The following is a 22645-nucleotide window of genomic DNA, read 5'->3' as shown; positions in this document are numbered from 1 at the left end:
CGCACGTTTTTTCTGCACCCCCTTATAGATGGGACGTACGAAATCGCAATATCGCCGGTTTAACGTCGAAATCCGCCAGTAATATAAAATCGGAGAGCGGAATAAAAATATCAAACATTTTAACGGATTTTTTAACTCCGGTCAACTATACGCAACTATGGTAAAAACGTACCGGTAAATTCTTATCGGTCGGGTTAAGTTATAAATCTACTGGCGATTGGCGTAATCGGGCCAGGGCGGCCGAATACCTAGCGAGCGGGCGGCTAACGGCCCGGAACCGGTCCCGGATAGAATCGGGGATGCGTTATACGCCTAGCGTCCACCCCGGGTCCCGTAAAGCGCGCCAGCGAATCTGGCCTTTTGGATGCCGACCATACGGCGCTTCCACTCCGCCACTAATATTCCAATATACGATAGCCATCTTATTTTTTTCACGCGTAGTATAGAAATTTGTAATAAGATACGTAATACGGTCATAATAAAATATCGCGCCATTATTTTCGTACAATTAAAATTAATATCTATTTATTTTTTAGAAAATACCAGGGAAGCGGCGCATCCACCGCTTCCCACCACGGCGCGCCACTGTTCGACGCCGCCCAACAAGATAGACATTCGAAATTCACGATATTTTCGACCATTAGAAACGCGATATCTCGGTACAATGCGCGAAGTTCGAATTGAAAAGAATAAATTCCCCGAAAAAGATACGAAGCCATTTCTCTCCAGCATTCTATATTGTTTTAAGTGCAGAAATTAAATAGAAATTTCCTTTCGGCCATTTGATCTTGCGGGAAATTGCAAAGTCGGAGCCAAAAATTGCTTTGTCTGGAAACGTAAGGTCGGTGGTAAACTGGTAACACATTTTCCTAATTTTGTGCCCGAACACGGAATGACAATTGCTGCCCGAAATTTGTGATAAGTTAACCAGTGGTTCGGTTGAAAACCTAGAAACTTTGTGGTGCGAAGTAAAGAAAACTAAAGACGACAATGGAGATGCCACGTTTCCGACCAGTTTGTCGAGTCTTCCCCACTCCGGCGCTTGTGTGGAAAGAGTCTTCTCGCAACTTAATTTAACTAAGGCAAAACTTCGCAATAGACTTCGGGTCGACACCCGTAATGCCGTACCGGTATCGAAAGAGTTATTAAAAACCCAAAACCGAAAATGCAAAATGGCGATGTAGACGACGTAATACGTCTGTTCAACGCGTAAATTAAGATTTGCATTTTTTTTTATACCTGTAGAGTCGTTTTTGCTACTTTTATTAAAGAAAGTTTTGTCTTACTATTCTTTTATTTAAGTGCCTATGTGGCAGATTGAAAGGTGTGTGTATATATATATACATACATATATACATACGTACACCTTTGTTTACGTAAACAAAGTATTGGTGAATATGAATTTGAAATAAGCACAAAAATTGAGTATGCCGCTATATTAATATCAAAAGCAACCAACCATAGAAATAGTACATTTTTTGAAGGAGCTTCCGTACGTCTTGAAATTTCATTGTGGCAACTTGTTCCCCTCCAGCGTATTAGGTAACCGCGCAGTGGCAGACTATATTCGTTCGTACATTAGCGCGCATTTTACCACAAATATTCGTAAAAACTGATTAGTCCGTAGTTAAAATACATTAAAATTATATGAAAATGTTTCGAATATTAATATTTAATTAAAAATAAAAATAAAAAAAGGGGCTCCCGAAATGTAGAGGGCAGTACCTTCGTCCACGTGGTAAATATGAACTTTATACGGGAGAGTCACGTTGTATTTTAATTTCGTCTCTTTTTAACGTTACAAATAATTATTTTATAAAGTTCGCCACTCGATTAACAGGTAATGTTGTTTTATTAAAATATAAAACGTATTCATTTATAAAGATTATAATCGGCGTTATTGTTAACAAAAATATTCTATATGTCATTCTGTGTTCGGCTCCTCGTAGTCGTGTACTCGACCAGTTAATCTTGTCTACGTATAATTCGTATATATTTAAAGATCGTGTTATTTACTTTTAGAAAATATAAGTAACGAAGATTAAATAAAGGGTACAATTCGAGCTCTGAATGAGATAGTTGGGACTTCAATATCGGAGCTGTAGAGTATACCTATAGGAGCAAAAACGTTAAAGGAACCGTACCTCTACAGTGAACCTTAGTGAGATACAGACCCCCAAAATCAGGTTGTTCGAGATCGCGAGTTACGTTGCTCTGATAAGACTTCTGTTTAACTATTTAGCCTGCGCAACTATGTTAGCTTTGTTTGTTCGGTTATGGCGACGCCACACTTGGGCGATCTGCCTAGGAGGATGCCTTCCGAGAGGTCTTTTCGAGGGAAACTGGCCGCCGTTTGGGCGTTTCGGACGTGGAGAAAACCCGAAAAACTCCGCGCGGCCGGGCCGGGCGCGAACCCGCGACCGAACTTCCGGCGTTCGGGATGCGGAGACCGCTCGAGTGCCGGCGGGCGTGCCCGCTCGACCGTTCTCGGAGTGCTCGACGTTACTTAGTTTTGGAGGGTGCGGGAGTTCGGAAGTGCGCGACTACGCGTGGAGCTCCGTGTGTCGAGGAGCGCGGAGAATAGGCCGTATGCCGATACGTGTTAAAAACTGGCCTTTAGAGGCAAATATCTCGCAGAGGGCTGCAGATATAGGTGTGGTTCCTTTGACTTTTTGCTTGTGTGGTGGATGCAAAACCCCTCGTTCGGAGCTTGAAACTTACCGATTATATTTTGGTATACGTTTTTATATTAAAGTGACAAAACTGATTGCTTTGATATCGGTGAGGTTCGTCGTAAGCACCTCTTAATACGCTCCCGAGAGAACGCAATATAATATTTTATCCGTCAGTTCCTGGAAACGTGTATTTACTGTGAAGATATATTTGATGAAATTCAAAATTTTGTGATATCAGATTTAAATTCTTTCTAAGATTTGATAAAACATTTAAACTATATCAGTCAATGTAGAGCAGTGATTCTCAAACTTTTTCGATCCACTGCCCCCTTTGTTCCATAAAGTTATACCCAACGCCCCCTAACCCATTTTCTCTTGTGTGAGAAAAGGATTGGAAATATTCTTAGGAAAACTTTTCTATGAATCTCACACTTTGTGCCCTTACTGTACATTGTTCTCATCATCTGGAAACCATTAAACGCAATGTTTCCTCTTATCAGCCCCAATTTTGCCTTTGGTCACCGTTCAATACCCTGCCTCTATCATAGATCTATTCATCGCGCCAGAAGGGGGCGTTATTGCTTACTTTGAGAAACGCTGAGCTAAAATAAAAGTCAATGTGTTAGAAATATTCAAGTTGTGACCTTCAATAAAAAATAAAAAATATATAAAATGTCAACATTTTATATATATTCCGTCGAATTTTTATATATAGAATTTGTCTGCCGTCGCCCCTCTATATTTCCTTAACGCCCCCGAATTCTCTTTGAGCCTTCTACTGCCCCCCTGAAAGCCTCCAGCGCCCACAAGGGGGCGTTATCGCCCACTTTGAGAAACGCTGATGTAGAGGTTAATTTGGTGCAAGTCTAGATATGCTTTTATATTGCTGAAGATTTTTATTTTTAAAATTGTTTACAATCTATTAGATTAGATTACTTATATATGTAGATAAAAAATTATATTGTGAATAGTATAAGACTTGTATCAATTGTACTTATGAGTCAGCTTGCTTCAATCTGTGACCTTAAATTTTTTACTTCAAATTACATTATACTTTCTATTAATGATTAGTGCACCAGTAAGCATTTTCACTGAGTACCTGATTACTGATTAATCAGCAGTTAAAAATCTGCCAACTTATGATATAAATAATTAATAAATATTATTAGAAACGTTCTCTGCAAGTAAATGTTTCATAAAAGCAAACTAAATTTTTAAATCAGACAATAGAAAGTAAGAGATTAAGTCACATGACTGTGTTATAACCGTTATAATTGTTTGTTATGTTCTACAACTGTTACGTTGATGACTGCTTTGTTGTTTATAACAAACAAACAATCAACCCTCAAATCATACTTCAACGTGCCAACAATATCCGAAAGAATATATGCTTCGAAATAGAAAATAAAAACAACAGCAAACTCAATTTTTTAGACATCAGCATACTAAGACATGATAATTACATTACTTTTAAAAAATATATAAAATCATGTGACATCAGTAAAGTAATAAAGTAATAAAATATCTTACAGGTATTCCATTATGATTTTTAAAAATTCCACCTCTTAATATAAATTTAATTTTAGATTTAAGTTTACCCCTTTTATTTTATTTAGCACATTATACTATCCTCATGTGTATATGTGTGGAGCCAAAAGAACTATTAGCTCCTTTTCCCCCTTTTTTTTTTAAACTATGTGTATATCTTACGAGTCATGTTGGTTCAACTGTCACTATCTCAGATAATTAAGTTTTATTATATAAATCATTGTATGCGTATCCTAATTTTTTCAATGCATTCTGTAAATTTGTAAACCTGTAATCAGTTAACTGATAAATGTGTAATAATAGGACTGAAGAGGGACATTAAGCTCGAAATGCATATTCGTCCACACCAATAAAACAACCTTTTTCCTCTGAAAGTGTTCCTGTGTGATATATTCTCAACAGCAATGTTGTGCTAAGAAAATACATATAATAGAAAACAACAAGCAACCAAGATTTAATATATTTAAAATTGATTTTAATACAGTATGATTTAATGACTCCTCCTGATCTATCCTGTACATTTCTTATCACACTTTTTTCCCATTAACAAGTAAAGAATAGAGGGTATGTTGGTTGTAAATTGATATGATTTGTCAGTTGTTCAAGATCAGCAAGTTGAGTTTACCCCATATTGGCATAGAGCACATGCTGTTGGGGTCAAGATATTCTGAGTACGGCCACAACCAAATTCATTCTTACAATTACTCACAAATACTAGATCTGCTTCAGCTAGATAGCTAAATTCAGAATAATAGAAAGTAGAATATTATTGGATTGAAAACATTTGTCAAACTTAAACTAAAGATTGCTAGATTTAAAAAGTAAGGTTAATAGTTGTAAGTGATGCAAGTTTCTAACTAGGTCCTTAAGTGAATTGGTTGTCAAATTTATTTATTCTAGATAGCGAAAAGATATAAAATAAACTCCAACATAATAAGTTTGTTTTAATTTGCATCTCTTACATATCACAAAATAAAATCAGCAAAAATTATAAAAATGATGCACCAAAAAAAATTAAAGTTTTATCATAAAAAAGACATTTAGATTTTGATTAATATTTTAGTCATTAAATCCTTCATATGGAATGCACAATGAAGTACAAATACTGTATTTACTCACATATAAGAAATTTCGCATATAGGACGAGGTGTTACTTTAAATATCAAAATAAAGAAAATTAGACTTATTANTCTTACAATTACTCACAAATACTAGATCTGCTTCAGCTAGATAGCTAAATTCAGAATAATAGAAAGTAGAATATTATTGGATTGAAAACATTTGTCAAACTTAAACTAAAGATTGCTAGATTTAAAAAGTAAGGTTAATAGTTGTAAGTGATGCAAGTTTCTAACTAGGTCCTTAAGTGAATTGGTTGTCAAATTTATTTATTCTAGATAGCGAAAAGATATAAAATAAACTCCAACATAATAAGTTTGTTTTAATTTGCATCTCTTACATATCACAAAATAAAATCAGCAAAAATTATAAAAATGATGCACCAAAAAAAATTAAAGTTTTATCATAAAAAAGACATTTAGATTTTGATTAATATTTTAGTCATTAAATCCTTCATATGGAATGCACAATGAAGTACAAATACTGTATTTACTCACATATAAGAAATTTCGCATATAGGACGAGGTGTTACTTTAAATATCAAAATAAAGAAAATTAGATTTATTAATATAATTCTAATTTTATTTCGTTTAATCACAAATAAAATATCAAATGCACATAAATATATGCATTGTCCTGCAAAAATTACTGGCATTTTTAAACTTTAAGGAAAAATCTTGTAAAATCAGCAACATAATTTCTTCGTGTAAAACTGAACAATCGGGAATCTTTTATGCGTTATTAACAGTAGAATCCATTCTTCGTCAATTACACTTATGAATTTCTCCGAATTCTGATTTCCAAATAATCATGTTTTCACATGGGAATGGATTAAAAATTATATCGGGCTCCTGTGTGATTTTAGAATTTCAATTCAAAGGCTTTGCTTTTCCTATTGCTATTCATCTTTACTCCTGACAATACGCAAGAACAATTCAAACAACCCAGATAAAATAATTTTGTTTTTAAACACCAGGAGCTGAGCATCTGGTAAAAAATGCAAATACACCATTCACAAAAATTATTACAAAAATGCAAACAATCCTTCACACGTGTGTATAGGACGACCCAGAATTTTGAAGCAGTGAAAAATGAAAAAACCTTGTCTTATATGCGAGTAACTAAATGAAATATGTAGTTTTTGAGATTGTAAATGCTTTATATAGTGAATACTGACCAACTGTAGAACTAGACTAAGATTAAGAAAGGGATTTCCCATGCTGAAGAGCTGGTTATAATCTGAGTTGTCAATAAACAGCTAGGTCATTAAATGAGGATTGGCTGTATTCCATAATACCCTATTTGCTTTGTTTCATTTCATTCTGTCTCAACTTATCATGCATTAATAATACACAGTGTTTCTATGGTTTCTGAACTTTTACTTTTTTTATTAAATTATTTTGTAATCCTTATAATTTACATGCCTCAAAAACATTTGGAATTATTTCTGAAGAAAGATATTAATTTATATAATGTTTAATAAGTGAAATATTTGAGAGTAAACAGCAATGACAAATCAAAAAACAATCCAAGAAAGGGATATGCAAATAGCTTTAAAGAAAAATGGCTGAAAGATGAACTTTAGAAAACTCTATTCTCATTTTTTACCGGACCTCTGGTGTTTAAAAACAAAACTATTTTATCTGGCTTATTTGAATCATTCTGGTGTATTATCAGCAGTAAAGTTGAATAGCAATAAAAAAAGCAAATCTTTCTGTTGCATTCCAAATTGCAATTTCAAAACTTTATGGGAGCCCAATTTGAAAGCAAAGAATAGGATTTTTCTTAATAGCTTTTCTTAAAATGGTACTTAATAAGAGATAAGAATTATTTTCAAAGTTTTCGTCTATTCCCACATGAAAAACAGATGATTATTTGAAATAAGTTGGTTATATTTATGAGTTGCTCTGAATTCTGATAGAGTAGATTAGACTGTTAAGAATGGCAAAAGTTTCCTGATTTTACAGTTTTACATTAACAAGTTATGCTGTCAATTTTAAAACATATTTTCTTAAAGTTTAAAATACCAGTAATATTGTGTGGGACACTGGGCTGGATTTAATTAAACATTTTGTAGCCCTAAGCTGAACTCTGTAAGGTCCCTTACCAACCCTTCACAAGTTTAGAAGTAAATCATAGAAAGAAAAGAATTAAATCAGACTATGTCTCTGATTTAATACAGATATTGGAAGAAAAAGACATGAGGTTTCACTAATCTTATTGTTTTATAACTGAGTTTAATTAAATTTTTATATCTGTTCCATTAAAAATCTTTTTTAAATTGGTTTTATCAATTTTTTTTAAAAAAGACTTTATGTTAATTAATTCTTAAAAAATTAATGAAATACTACCCAAAATAAAGCATATTTTGTTGGTTTGTAAAAAATTTTATTACAAAATTTGACTTCAATTTTCTTTTTTGTAGAAATGTTAGAGGCCCCTTGAAACTCAAGGCCCTAAGCAACAGCTGACATAGCTTACTTGTAAATCAGGCCCTGATGGGAAACACAAAGGGCACAAATATGTATAGAATGATCTTGCTCATTTGTTTCAATACCACATAATGACATGTTCCGCTAGCAATAATTGTTCTCCTTTTATAAAATTTGTTGATAAATAGCTACAAGCAGCATATATCATTATATCAGACAGTAACATGTGATTAATTTTACATTACCAGTTACAAGCGACCCAGATAAAGTATCCGTTTTGTAAAAATGCAGCACCCTCTACAGTTCATGAAAAACGTGAATAGATAACTTCTATTTCAAAGTCCTAAACCCTTTATAATGATGACTAGAAGACATTTGACTAAAGAAGAAATGAGCAGAGCTGTTGGCATGCTTGAAACAGGTGAAAAACAGGCAAATGTTGCCATTGCATTAGGGACTTCCCCAGAGCATTATCGGTCATCTATGGAACAGATATCAATAAATAGCTTCTTACATAAGTACTGGAATGCAAACAATTAACTCTTGTAAACCTTAAAATTCTCAATAAAGCGAGGTCCCCTACTAGATTGTTAGATTCTGCTGTACACAACTGCATATCTGATCGCTTGAGAGATTATCCTTGGATCATCAAGAACTCCACTGATTTACTAAATATTTTGTAACCTCTTAACATAACGGATGAAGCATGTATCACTGTCTTTGACTTTGTATCGCTATACCCCTCAATCAAAATACGACCGTGCATCTGTGTGATTAGAGAGCTGCTACTAAGCTACCCTGGGGCAAATGCGCAACGTAAACACTTCTTGGAGATAGCACATCTTTTAGGAGTATTAAGTACTGGGGTTGGATGTCACGCCAACAGTTATCTCAACAGTTAAATATAATCAAAAATATTTTATTCTTGCTAGCGCTTTTGACGTAAATATGCACATCATCTTCAGGCAATTCAAAATCGAATAGAGAATTCGAACCATACATTTAAATTTAAACATTAACGGTATTAGCCGTTTTTTGAATATTACTATTATAAATAAGATTTAAATTTTAGAATTAAAAACATTTTAAAATATTTAGTCCCATGCTTTAGTCTTTAATATTCAAATATTAATGTAAACTAGCACTTATGGATCTATTCTGTTCGGTTTCTATGCTGTCTATGTTAAGACGCATGTGTGCCAAACATTTTATACGTGTTTACAAAGGGTTTTTAATTTTAATTTAAAATGTAAAATTTACTTGTTCTTAATAGCCACTCTAATTGGCTCTTATGTTATGCATGTTAAGGTGCACACGCGCCAGTTTTTCGTGTTTACAAAATAATTAATAGCCATTCCAATCAAAGTTTATTTGTTTTAAAACACATGCGTACCAATTTTAAATATTTTNAACGATATTAGCCGTTTTTTGAATATTACTATTATAAATAAGATTTAAATTTTAGAATTAAAAACATTTTAAAATATTTAAAATTGGTACGCATGCGTTTTAAAACAAATAAACTTCGATTGGAATGGCTATTAATTATTTTGTAAACGTGAAAAACTGGCGCGCGTGCACCTTAACATGCATAACATAAGATCTAATTAGGGTGGCTATTAAGAACAAGTAAATTTTTACATTGTAAATTAAAATTAAAAACCTTTTGTAAATACGTATAAAATTTTTGGTACGCATGCGCTTTAACATAGACAGCATAGAAACCGAACAGAATAGCTCCATAAGTGCTAGTTTACATTAATATTTAAATATTAAAGACTAAAGCATGGACATAATTTAAAATACATAAAACACATAAAAAGATGCACATAAAGAGGCCGACACGTATGCGCTTTGAGTCATGTAGGCGGTGCGGGAAATGAATGTAAAATTATTGTTGATTTTTTAACCGCCTGTATATATTAATCCAGACGTCTGGTAAGTCGAGGGTAGGGGAGTTGCACGGGGAGAGCAGTTTTGTGAGGATGGCCTCCCAAATATATATCAAGCTCCCTTCATCACAACGTTTGAGTATTTCCACCCGATTCCAAAGTGCTATGTGATGTTGTTGTATCACCAATTTGGAAAGTTCTGTGTCGCAATTGCCAAGTGCCACCGAACGTTGGTGTTCAGATATGCGGGCAGCCAGCATTCTGGTAGTCGCTCCTATATATTTGGTGCATAGTCCTGATATTGGATTCTGCGGGGGAACGGAGTATACACCAGATTTTTCCAGGGTGGAAATAGCATCTCTATCATTACATAAGATTCGTCACAGACATGGTCATGGGGCAATAGGTAAACGAAAGCCATAAGATCTAATTAGCCACCCTAATTAGATCTTATGTTATGCATGTTAAGGTGCACGCCCGCCAGTTTTTTGCGTTTACAAAATAATTAATAGCCATTCCAATCGAAGTTTATTTGTTTTAAAACGCATGCGTACCAATTTTAAATATTTTAAAATGTTTTTAATTCTAAAATTTAAATCTTATTTATAATAGTTATATTCAAAAAATGGCTAATACCGTTAATGTTTAAATTTAAATGTATGGTTCGAATTCTCTATTCGATTTTGAATTGCCTGAAGACGACGTGCATATTTATGTTGAAAGCACTCGCAAGAATAAAATATTTTTGATTATATTTAACGCCTCATAGTCTGAAGTTTTGGAAGAAGTTTTGATTGAGCACATCTTTTATGCTACACCTCCTTTTTTTGCTTTAATAACAATAGTTACTTACAAAACACAGGGTATGCCTATGGGAAGCCGCTTCTCGGGATTTATGCAAGCTGGTGATATGGCAGCTTGAGAAAAAAGTCATACCACTGTTCATTTCAAATATTCTGGTATACAAAAGGTATGTTGATGACCTCTTCATCAAATGGAAAACAGAACCAGACGTAAACCAGTTCACATGTTTCATGAATGACAACCCCTACAGCCTCATCATCAAGCTGTATCAGAAGAGCAACACATCTGCTCACTTCCTGGATATAAACATTCACCTCAGTGGTGCCTGGATAGATACGATCGTCCATTACAAATCTTGCTACATGCTATTGTTTATCCACCAGACTCTGTGGTCCCTTTCTCGTATAAGATTGCTGCCTTCCATGCCCTAACGAGAAGGGCATACACACACCACACCAGATGGGAGGACACCATGACGGAGTTAAAACGCATTAAGAACGTAGCCGTACATCTCGGGTATAGTAGGAACCTGATACACAACATTTCCCGCACTTATTCCATACAACTAGCCACACGTGTCATATCTAACACACAAGTAGCACCCAACAACTCACAACCTCAATAATGCACATTCCTGCACAGTTGTGGAATACAACAGCACCTCAACTCCATATACAGGGAGATTGCTACCCATACCAACACAAACATTGTTTACAGGAGGTCAAGCATGGTATATGGGCTACTGCACATTGGAAAAGAGAAGATAAGTAAAAATCACGCACCGGGTTTGTACATGGTTCCTCTCAGGGACATCAGGTTTCAAAGGGATTTGGTTTACATTGGGTCCACAAAGCATTCTCTTAGTAAAAGGTTACAAGAACACAAATATGACATCAATAATAATAGGCACACCATCGCCCTATCCACCTATGCCACAGACCCCAACACACAAGCTGACCTCCAGGATGCCAAACTGATCAGACCGTCTCACCGGGTTGAACACCTTTGAAATCTTAAGGCTTCAGAAATTTACAAAGCCAGATTACATGTCAATTGTATTAATTTGAATGATGCCATTAATGTGTCTCATGCATGGAAGTACTGCTATGATGAAATGTGAAACACTCACACCAGCAGTCAATAACCGAACACCCCTCTTTCCTTTTTATTTACATCAATATTTTTGTTAACACTAACATTCCGTTGCCATAGTAACTCACATACATATCTGTTTTTCTACACGTGCCTGGAGTATTCCATATGTTTAAAATCAATCTCTATGCATACTGTTTCATATTTTTAAAAAATAATTTGTAATTTTATCCTTTGCATTCACAAGTTTGATCCCCTCTGGTTTTACAAACCTGAAGACCAGAGTACGGTCGAAAATGTTTCTTTTTCTGTTAAAGGTGTCAATACTGGACTTTTAAGGTTTATGAGAGTTAATTGGAACAGATATCACATGACTGGAAAGCACTTGAGAATTTCATCAAGGTAGTATATGCAAAACAACTCAGAGACAAAATAAATTTATTCAGCTATGACTAAAAGCCATAGGAATGCTACATTAATTAAGGAAACTGGAAATGGACCTCCAATGAGCTCACAATGTTCGTGTCAGTACCATTTGTAACAGGTTACATGAGGATCAACTACATTCTGGGAGAAGTTTGACATGCCTATCTATCTGCCACGGGAATTATGCAAGACATTATGATTGGCCAAGGAATCATTTTGAGTCAATACCACAATAATGGTCTCATGCAGGGGTGGATCTACATAGGGACTAATAGGGCTTAAGCCCTGGGCTCACAAGTGTCAAGGGCCCACGAAAATTAAATTATCATCATAAATTTTTAATACTTTTTCATTAACAATGAGCACTTATTGTATAATAAAAAATACTTAATATTAATAACATAAGAATAATTATAATTTATAGTACAGTAGAACCTCGAAAACTCGGCCTAATGTGGACCGAAGGGTGGCCGAGTTTGTGAAAATGCCGGGTTATCGGGAATGGGGTTAAAAAAAATAAGTACGAGTGTTTCCTCAGAAAATACTGTACTGTACTTGTATGTATTGTTTACTTGAGAATATAACAGAGAATAAACTGCCCAAATACCCTTAAACAAAGGAAAAGTACGTCCTTTATGAAGGCATAGAGCCTTTACTACATGAAAATGAAAATTAATGAATACACTGTGTACAGTAATTTACCTGATAAGACAGACCTCAGAAAAATACTTTATGAGAGCTTTTATACTTTTATAAAGCTGTCTATAATGAAAATTAATTAACTAAGGATTTTTTTGCCCTGCCAGGGTGTGGACGAGTTATCCGGAGTGCCGGGTTATCGAGGGCCGAGTTTTCGAGGTTCTACTGTATTATTTGTTTTATTGTAAACAATATAACGTAATTGGTCAGTAATTAATCAATGAAAATATTTTTTTATTTCTTATGTTTCTTGTATATATATATAGCCCCAAGTCTCCATTCGTGCACCAGGGGGGGTTGCATCTCGATAGCTATAAGGGTGTGGGAGATATGGGCTTGAAAGTGGTTGAAAGTGGCTTTCTATTTCAAATGTTTTGTTTGAATATTGTTCGAATTTGTTCAAACAAATTCGAACAATATTCGAATTAAATTCGAACATAAAATTCAAATATTGGTTCGATTATAGAACGATCGTAAACGTTCCAGAAACATTGAAAATAAAGAGGTTGTGGCCAACATTTTCAACGCGAAAACCTGTACATCAGACGTTCAGCACCGCTTTCCTATAAGCCTAGAAGTCTGACAATGATGTTTGGATAGTCAGTAGAATGATGCTCCACCTTCCGAACACCATTGCCAAACTTCTAGGCCTTTAGGAAAGCGACGTTGAACCTCCGACATACACATTTTCGCGTTGAAAACGTCGGCCGCAACCTCTCTAATAGTTTGTTTGACAGGACGTGAACAGGAGACGTTCAGAAATAGAATCGGGACCAGGAAGTGTTAATATAAAGCGGCATGCAAGATTTACGGATGGTTTTCTGCACTTTTGCGGGAAATCAAACATATTTTTATGCTCATGTAAAAATTCTCTGGAAACGTCTGGAAACGGAAGATCTAATTCTTGCATTTTGTGAAAACGGGTAAGATTGGCTATAATGTAATTATGTTAATCTTCACTATCGTTACTTTTTGCCCACAAATATAAACCCAGCGAAGCCAGTCCTTGCAGCTAGATTCTAGATTACTTAGAAAAACAGTCTTTTATATATATAAAAAAAAACTATATTACATACAAATGTACGAACAAATAAAAACCCAGCGAAGCGGGTCCTTGCAGCTAGATTCTAGATTACTTAGAAAAACAGTCTTTTATATATAAAAACAACTATATTACATACAAATGTACGAACAAATATAAACCCAGCGAAGCGGGTCCTTGCAGCTAGATTCTAGATTACTTAGAAAAACAGTCTTTTATATATAAAAACAACTATATTACATACAAATGTACGAACAAATAAAAACCCAGCGAAGCGGGTCCTTGCAGCTAGTAAGATATAAAGTTTGTCATTCAAAACCATTTCATAAATAAATATATTTCACTTCTGATTTTGATGTTATTAAAAATGAATTTTAAACCCCAATTTAAAGATTCTTAATCTAATAAAACATGGGGCTCCATTGGACTTCAATAAGTCCTAGGCCCTGAAAAATCTAGATCTGCTCCTGGTCTCATGTCCTCTTCGTGATGAATCTAGGGTAGGTTTTATCCAGATTCAATATGCATACATCTGGAGAACTCCTGGTAAAAAAGCTTAACTTGCAAATGTTCAAGAAATCTGCTTGCATCATGGAGGTTATGTGATGATCTGGGCAGGAATATGGGGAGAGGGAAGAACTGATCTCATCTTAGTGGAAGAAACTCTAAATATTATCCATTATTTGGATACAATATTAGAGCTATTTGCTATTTCTGCCCTATAATAAATTGGTCTAAGACTCTATATTTATGCATGATAATGCATGTCTTCCTGGTCCCATACAGGTAAGGAAGTTTCTAACACAAACGTCTTCCAACCGTAACACTGTGTTGAGTAATAACTGTCCCTAAAAAACCTTTATCAGTGTTGTGTTCGTTACAATATGCACTAACGTTTTCGACCTCCACCAAGGTCTTCTTCATGTGCTGACAAAGCGTTGTCTCCCCTTGACCGTTAGAACGATGTCGTCTGAGATGTAAATACAGTAGAGCCTCGATTATCCGACCCCCGATTAACCGACCGTCCTAGTCGGCAAATTTCAAATATCCGCTAGTGATGTGGCGCTGCAATATTTGGCTGTCTTGGCTACTTTAATATTATTTTTACGTGTTTTAGCTGGCAACACTCATTCGATCATGAAAGGGAGCCAGTATTTAAACGAGGCTTAATATTCTAATTACGAGTGGTGGTTTGTTTTGTGAGCAATAAAATAATTTAAAAATAATTTTTAACGATACAATAGCGACGATTATAATTTTAAAAAATTTTTGTTAGGCTTAACATCGATGAAAATTCAACGCGAAGTAGATTAATAGCGATATACTAATATACTAATTACATGGGATATAATAATATACTACACTAATAATGGATTTTTTCATACTTTTCGGTTATCCGACTTTTCAATTATCCGACCAACCCCAGTCCCCAATTGAGTCGGATAATCGAGGCTCTACTGTATTGCATATATCGTGTTTCACCCCTCTGCTTGTCTCCGTTCGAATTCCTCAAATAGGTATCTCCACGCCTGCGCTATCATCTCTCTGTCTTTAGGGTTTATACAGGTGTCCCCAATGTTGGCTTTAAAGATCTTCCAGGCCTCCAGGTGACGAGTGTGATTAATTTGAAATGCCTGTCTGATTAATTTGGTGTTCGGGAAGTCCGCCTGAATATCAGGATCGCTAACGTACGCCGTCAAGGCAGTAGTGGGTCTGTTATTTTTAATGTCCGATTGATGCTCACATAACCGTTTTTGTGTTGAGCGCACGGTAGAACCGATATAAACTAAGTTTCTTTGGAATCTATCATCCTTGATGGGAATGGAGTAAATCCCCGGGGCTCTGTTGAGATCTATCGCGTCTTTAGCATTGCACAGCAGATCATAAATAGTGCCGGTCCTCCTGATAAAAATAACAGGCACACCACCGCCTTGACAGCGTATGTTAGCAGTCCTGAAATTCAGGCGGACTTCCCGAACACCAAATTAATCAGACAGGCATTTCAAGTTGATCACATCTGTCACCTGGAGTCCTGGGAGATCTTTAAAGCCAATGTTGGGGGCACCTGTATAAACTCTAAAGACAGAGAGACGATAGCACAGGGATGGAGATACCTATTCGAGGAATTTGAATGGGGACAAGCAGAGGGGTGAAACATGATACACGCAATATTTACATCTCAGACGACATTGTTCTAACGGTCATGGAGAGACAACGTTTAGTCAGCACCTGAAGAAGACCTCGGTGGAGGTTGAAAACGTTAGTGCATATTGTAATGAACACAACACTGATAAAGATTTTTTGTGGAAGTAATTAAGTATTTTACAATAATCCAGTTCAAGGTTAATATATGAGGTTTACTGTATGAGTCATTTACTAAAAGTGCATTATTATTACAACTTTTTATGTGAATTTCTAATTGTCATCTTAAGATGAATCATTTGATCTAAAAAGAAAAGTATATTCATATTTTAATATAAATATATATATTTTTAATTGAGCTTGAGATGAATCATTTGATATAAAAAGCAAAATGTACTCATAAAATTTTCCTGAATTAAATAAGTTAAAATGGGTGATAAGAATTTCACTTTTATTTATTTTCATAATCTTTTTGTTTTTATAATCAGTTTCGCAGTGGAATTTAAGAAAAAATATTTGTTAGATCTGAGTGACTAATTTTGGAAATATTTTGTACCCTGATGATAATTTCATTTGTTATTCAGTAATCTCTGTAATCTGATATATATTGAACCAGCATGTGTGGCATTACTAGATTTTATATGTATGTACTGCACAGTAAAAAACATACTTGGTTCACAGATTAGTTTATCAGTAATCATGATTATGACTTTTGTTGATTGTATGTGCAACAAATCAGTCTCTCTTTGTTGCATACATTGACAAGATGTAACATAAAAGTTTCATGTGCAGATTACTGCATATTGTTTGCAGATTACATGTCAGGTTACTGGATATTTCAGACTATAGAGACTGTATTGTAATTTTGATACACAATATGAAATCAATTTTGGAAGATGATGTAACAATTAATCAAAGTATCTCCAAAAATTGGACAAACATCTTATACCTTAGTTTTAGTAAGGAGTAAGTTTTTAGTTTTAATACAGAGGTTTACCTACTAGCCACATGTCAATATTAGATTTTCTTTCAATAAACAAATCAACTCCTTATATCATCCCAGCAAGTAAAATTTAATGAATCCAATGTTTTCAATCCATTTTAATGAATTTTCTTTAGTTATCAAACAAAACAAAAAAAGAACGTACTGAAATTTAAAGTTTACAAGATTCAAGATAAAGAATGTGATATTCTGTTAGAACAATGATGAGGCAGTCCTTTAACTTATAATTAAGCTTTATTCTAATCTGAGACTATACACTTTTTCACTCATCAATAACTTTGAGCATAACTGAACAGTGGTTTCTTCCTACCTGGAGCTGTCTTACACGGGGTGTTGCCAGTTCATACATAGTTTACAATATTCACTCTTGCTCTAGTGTAGTATTTTCCAACAACCCCCTCTCGAAGAGATTCTATCTTTATTTAGTGATCTCTTCGCTAGTAGTTGGGCCCACCAGTGGCCAAGCAGTCTTCGTTCCCTGAACACTGGGAGTTCGGTCATGGGTTTGCGCCTCACTTGGATGGGCTGGCCACGTGGAGTTTTCTGGGTTTTCTCTATATCTGTAATGCCTAAATAGGGGCCAGTTTCCCTTAAAAAGACCTCCCAGAAGGCATCCTCCTAGGCAGATTGCCCAAGTGTTGTGTTGCCATAACTTAAACAAACAAACAAACAAACTCTTTGCTAGTTATGCATTAACGGTGGATCAGGAATGTTGTCTTAGTAACCGTGAACTCTCTTCCTGTTGTTTTGTCGGTGATGTTTTCCTTAACTTTGTAGACCCACTTGCATTTGATAGTTGTTATCCCTTCTGGCAGTTCCGATAAGTTCCATATCTTATGTTTTCTCAGAGACTCCATTTCTTCTTCCATGGCAGCCTACCATCTGACTGAGTCATTCGATTCCATGGCTTCTTTATATGCCAAAGGTTCTACATGTGTCCTTGACTATCTTTTCACCAATTGTGGCAGATATGGTTTTTATTCTATATTCCTTTCTGGGTCTCCCCCTGTCCTGTTCAAACAATTTGTGACCTCCCACTCGCTCTTACCAGTTCATTATTATGTTCGCTTTCACTTTCGTTCATTTTGTTTTCATCTTCATTTTTAGATGAGATGTTTTCTTCGGGTTGTAATTGTTCCTTGGCAGGTTCAAGGATATCTAATTCCACATCTTTATTGTTGAGTTTTTTTTCTTTTGTGGGATCTGTTATCTTTAGTCATTTCCATATTGTCCCTTGAGTTGTTTGAGAATTTGTTGATGAATTTGACATCTCTGCTTGTTATAACTCTTTTTGTCTTCATGTTTCATAGATGATATGCTTTTGTTTCACTAGAGTAGCCTATAAATATGTATTTGGTGGATTTCTCATGGAATTTTCCCTTTCCTGGTTTCTTTTCTAGTGCAAATGCTATCTGACTGAAAGTTTTAAAATATTTGATTGTTGGCATTCTAATGGTCCATAATTTGAAGGTTATGTCGCCTTCCAGGCTCTTTCATGGACATCTATTTTTAATTAATATATGAGCCTCTGCCCAAAAGCATTCTCTCAATCCTGCTTGGAGAAGCATGCGTCTTTCCATTTTCACTAGTGTTCTATTTTTTCTCTCTGCGATGCCATTTTGCTATGGTGTGTAGCAGGCTGTTTTCTCATGCCTAATCCCTTTCTGTTTCAGGAAGTTCTGAAATTCTCTATTAGTATATTCGGTTCCATTGTCACTTCTTATTGCCTTTATCTTTCTTCCTGTTTTATTTTCTACAAAAGATAGGTATGTTTTGAATTTTTCAAGAGCTTCACTTTTGTTTTTCATGAAATATATTTCACACCATCTAGAACAGTGCTTCTCAACCTCTAACAAATTGTCGCCCCCTTCACTACAAAATTCCGATGCCGAGGGCCAAGGCTAATGCCAAATTCATACTGCATTGAATAGACTAGTGACTAGTATAATGTTATTTGTTTAATTATTGTACGATATAATGAATAAATATCTAATTATCTAATAATATGCTTAATATAATGTTTTACTATATTGCCCAGAAAATTGTTTTCTGCCCCTCAAAATATAAATTGTTACTAATTGCCCCCTCAACATGGAAAAACGCCCACATGGGGGTGATATCACCCCCGTTGAGAATCATCAATAAACATGATAAAATATTTCGATCCACTCAATGATTTGGTTCTCATTGGTCCACAAATGTCAGTATGATTCAGTCCTAATATTTCTCTGAATCGCTTTTTGTTTCACTTCAGAAATGTTAATTTAGTTTGTTTCCTTCTTATGCAGATTTCACAGGGGTTGAGTTCTTTTCATGTTATATTTAGTCCTCTGACCTTTAGGTTGTGCCATGTGCCATATGTCCCTTTCATTTTAGTGACCTAATGTTTGTGTGGGTAGCCTGAGGTAGGACGAGGTCGTAACTCTTTTTGATAGGCAACAGTTCGGTGAGAACTGCCCACTGGTCAGTGGATGGCTTGGAAAATGCTTTTTTCTATTCCGGAAAGTCGGGACTATTTTGTCAGGTCGAGTGGAGGAGGTGAGAGGGGTCGTCGGTAAAGTGTGAGCAATACTCGAAATAAAGATGACTTTTAACAACAAAACAACATTTATTGAGACGATAACATAACTAACATAAATACATTGAGCTTATCTCAAGCGTACATGGGGGAGTGGAGGGAAACGCACCGAGAGAGAGTGTACATTAATGGGTATAATACCTCTACGATTTCAGATCGGACGGTCGGACGTTTTCTAACCGGATTGGACAAGTTGTCTTGAGGAATGGACAGTGGCGATGAGGATCGGCACGGGGTTTCCCCGATCACGAACAGTGATGATGGACCGTGTTCACGGACAGCGACGACGGACCTCTTTTTCTCGTCGTCACCCCTCTTTTATCCCTCTCGTCACGTTACTGGCTTTCACCAATCGGCGATTTTTAGGATAAGTTCCTTATGAATTATTTTTCGGTTTCCCGAGAGATAGGAAACGGCTCCGTGGGAAGGAAATGTATATATCGTTTTTCGTAAAATTTCGAAAAATGAAGTTTTCTTTGTTTAACTTTAATAAAGATATTTAATTTAATTGGAGCTCCTTTATTTAATTTTATTTTATTCGCTCCGACCCTCACATTTGTGCCACCTTTTCATTTCATTGAAATTTGTTTCAGTGAGTTTAGATTCCTCCCACCTTTCTTTCACATAGTATAGCCCTCCTTCTTTAAATGCTCGCATGTATATGCTTTTAGTTTTCAGATCCATAATAGTTGCTTGGTTCTTTTGGAATAGTACACTGAACTCATGATCAGTTATCATCCTAACTGACAGTAGGTTGGTTTTTAGTTCTAGTATGAAAAGTGTGTTTTCCAGTTTGGCTTCAAATCCTCCTTTTGTTTCAATTATTACATCACCACTTTCTTTGATTTCATTGTAGATGAGTTGGCCAAGTTTAATTCACTTATGTGGGATGTTTCAACATTAGAAAGTCTTGCTTTATCATTGCATGTGTGTGATGAAACACCTGAGTCTAGACACCATTTAAGGTTTCTTTCCTTTCATTTGCCATAATATTAGCATTATATGACTCCTGTTTTTGTATTCTTAGGCTTGTAGTTATAGCTCTATGTGGTTTTTGTTTGTTTCTGTGCCAGCATTCTATAGCCTTATGGCCTATTTTTCCACAGTTATGGCATTTGAATTTGAATGGTCCCGTATTTTCCGATTGTTTCGTCTGTTATTTGCTTATATATAGCACACCCAAATTCTTCGAGTCATCAGTATCATCATTTTGTTTTTATACCTCATACTCTTCTGTTAGCTTTATTTTCAGTTTGTCTGGCGAAAGAAGCTTCTCTTGTGTTTCGATAGCAATTCAGAATTGTTCGAACAAGTCCAGTATACTATATAGCAGTAGCATTGTTAATAGTTCTTCATTTATGGAAATTTCCATTTCTTTTAATTTATCTACTATATATAAAAAAAATTTCTTATGTGATCTGCCATGTTGTCTCCTTCCCTCATTTTTTTGAGAATTATTGGGTTGTTTGGAAAGTAAGTTCGTTTTTTTCCATGGAAAACGAACAAACTTTTTGTTACAAAAAAAAAAATATTTTATTGAATTATATATCAACCATTTTGGTCAAATACCTGTTGTCATCGTTTCTGGTAGTAGCATGATTTCACATTCATAAAAGTTGTGATCGTTGCTTACAAAAAACTGATCCAAGTGATTTTTGACATTGTCATTTCAAGTAAATGTCTTACAGTTAAAAAAAATTTTGTATAGACCGGAACAAGTAATAATCTGAGTGTGCTCAATCTTGTGAATATGGTTGGTGTGATAGCACGTCCCATGTAAGTTATAACAGTTTTTGACGAGTTACCAAACTTGTGTGAAATTTGACATTATTGTGGTAAAACACTACACTTGTTCTGTTGATCAATTCTGGCCGCCTTTTCTGTTTGACGATATTACTCAATTTGTTTAGTCGATGGCAGTACACTTTCAAATCAATTGTTAAATTGTCTGGTAAAAGCTCCAAAAAAAAATTTCCTTAAAATCCCACCAAAGAGAGCGTCTCTCTTTAAGAACATGTGGTCAGTGCTGGCCCGAGGTAAGTTTTAGGATGGAGTGAGATCCTATTATGGCACCCCCATGGTTGCCCCTAATTTATACTCTTTAATTTTCTTTACCACTGAGGTGCCCCCTAGGATTTAGTGCCTGGAGCGGCTGCTCCATTCGCCCTATAATAGGGCTGGCTCTGCATGTGGAACCTATATATTGAGCTTTCAATTTGTTTCAAGTAATCATAAACGGTTCAGTTTGACAAATTTAATCTCTTAGTGATTTCACATGTTGTTATTCGGCAGTTTTCTTCAATCAGTACCTTTATTTTGTTTTCATTGGCTTCAACTGGCCATCCAGAACGTGGTACATCTACAATGTAGAAATTGACAGAACGAAATTTTGTAAACCAGTTTTGGCACTGTCGTTCTGTCAATACATCTTCTCCATACACTTCACACAATTTTTTCTTGCTTGAATAGCATTCTTACCTTTTCGGTAATAAAAGAGCAAAATATGCTGAAAATACTGCTTTCGCTTTTCCATATTTGATGGGACACAAAAAAATAAACAATTGCACAAAATCAAACAAAATTTTTTAGAAAAAAGCCTTAAAATGCTAGCTGTCAAAATATATAATGATAATATGATTTAGAATGAAAATGGCGGGAAGAATACGACTAATCCATCTAGTGGTAAGAAAAACGAAATTACTTTCTGAACAACCCAATAATTTCTTTAGTAGCATGGCCTTCCTTGCAGGACCTTCTGATTTGAAAATTTCATGTAGCTTATTCCATATTTCATGTGAGGTTTCACATCCTTTTGTCTTTTTAATTCTGCTGGACTTATGGCAAGAATTATATCACACATTGCCATTGAGTCTGCTATGTCACCATCTTTGTACTTTCATCTACAAGTATAATTTCTGGTTTCTTTCTTTTTCCGCTGATGTATTCCCATGAATCATTTTTGATCAGGAGTGTCTTCATCTGTATTTTCCATATATTGAAGTTTTCTTTACACACTGGTTCTTTTTGTATTTTTTTGTAGGCTTCATAATTCTATTTCCCTTTTTTTCCTGTAATTCTACCCTTTGATACTTAATTTTCCATTCCTGTGTCCATAACCAGGGACGGACTGGCCCTAAAATTTTTGTGTGGAAAATTTATTACTGTCCCAGCCCATAAATAAAAAAAAATGTAT

General features: G+C 35.1%; 1 protein-coding gene across 1 annotated transcript in view; it reads left to right on the top strand.

The window, feature by feature from the left end:
- Nucleotides 1-1696: 1696 nt before the first annotated feature.
- LOC111627119 (CAD protein-like) overlaps nt 1697-22645 on the top strand; it is a 175800-nt gene continuing 154851 nt past the window's right edge. Inside the window, exon 1 of the mRNA XM_023370681.1 lies at nt 1697-1840. The gene's annotated coding sequence lies outside the window, so the exon portion shown is untranslated. The remainder of the gene's footprint in view (nt 1841-22645) is intronic.

Source organism: Centruroides sculpturatus, unplaced genomic scaffold (genome assembly GCF_000671375.1).
Source record: "Centruroides sculpturatus isolate CEXI.00-Female unplaced genomic scaffold, Cexi_2.0 scaffold471, whole genome shotgun sequence".
Classification (NCBI taxonomy): domain Eukaryota; kingdom Metazoa; phylum Arthropoda; class Arachnida; order Scorpiones; family Buthidae; genus Centruroides; species Centruroides sculpturatus.
This window is presented reverse-complemented; position numbering and strand designations above follow the sequence as displayed.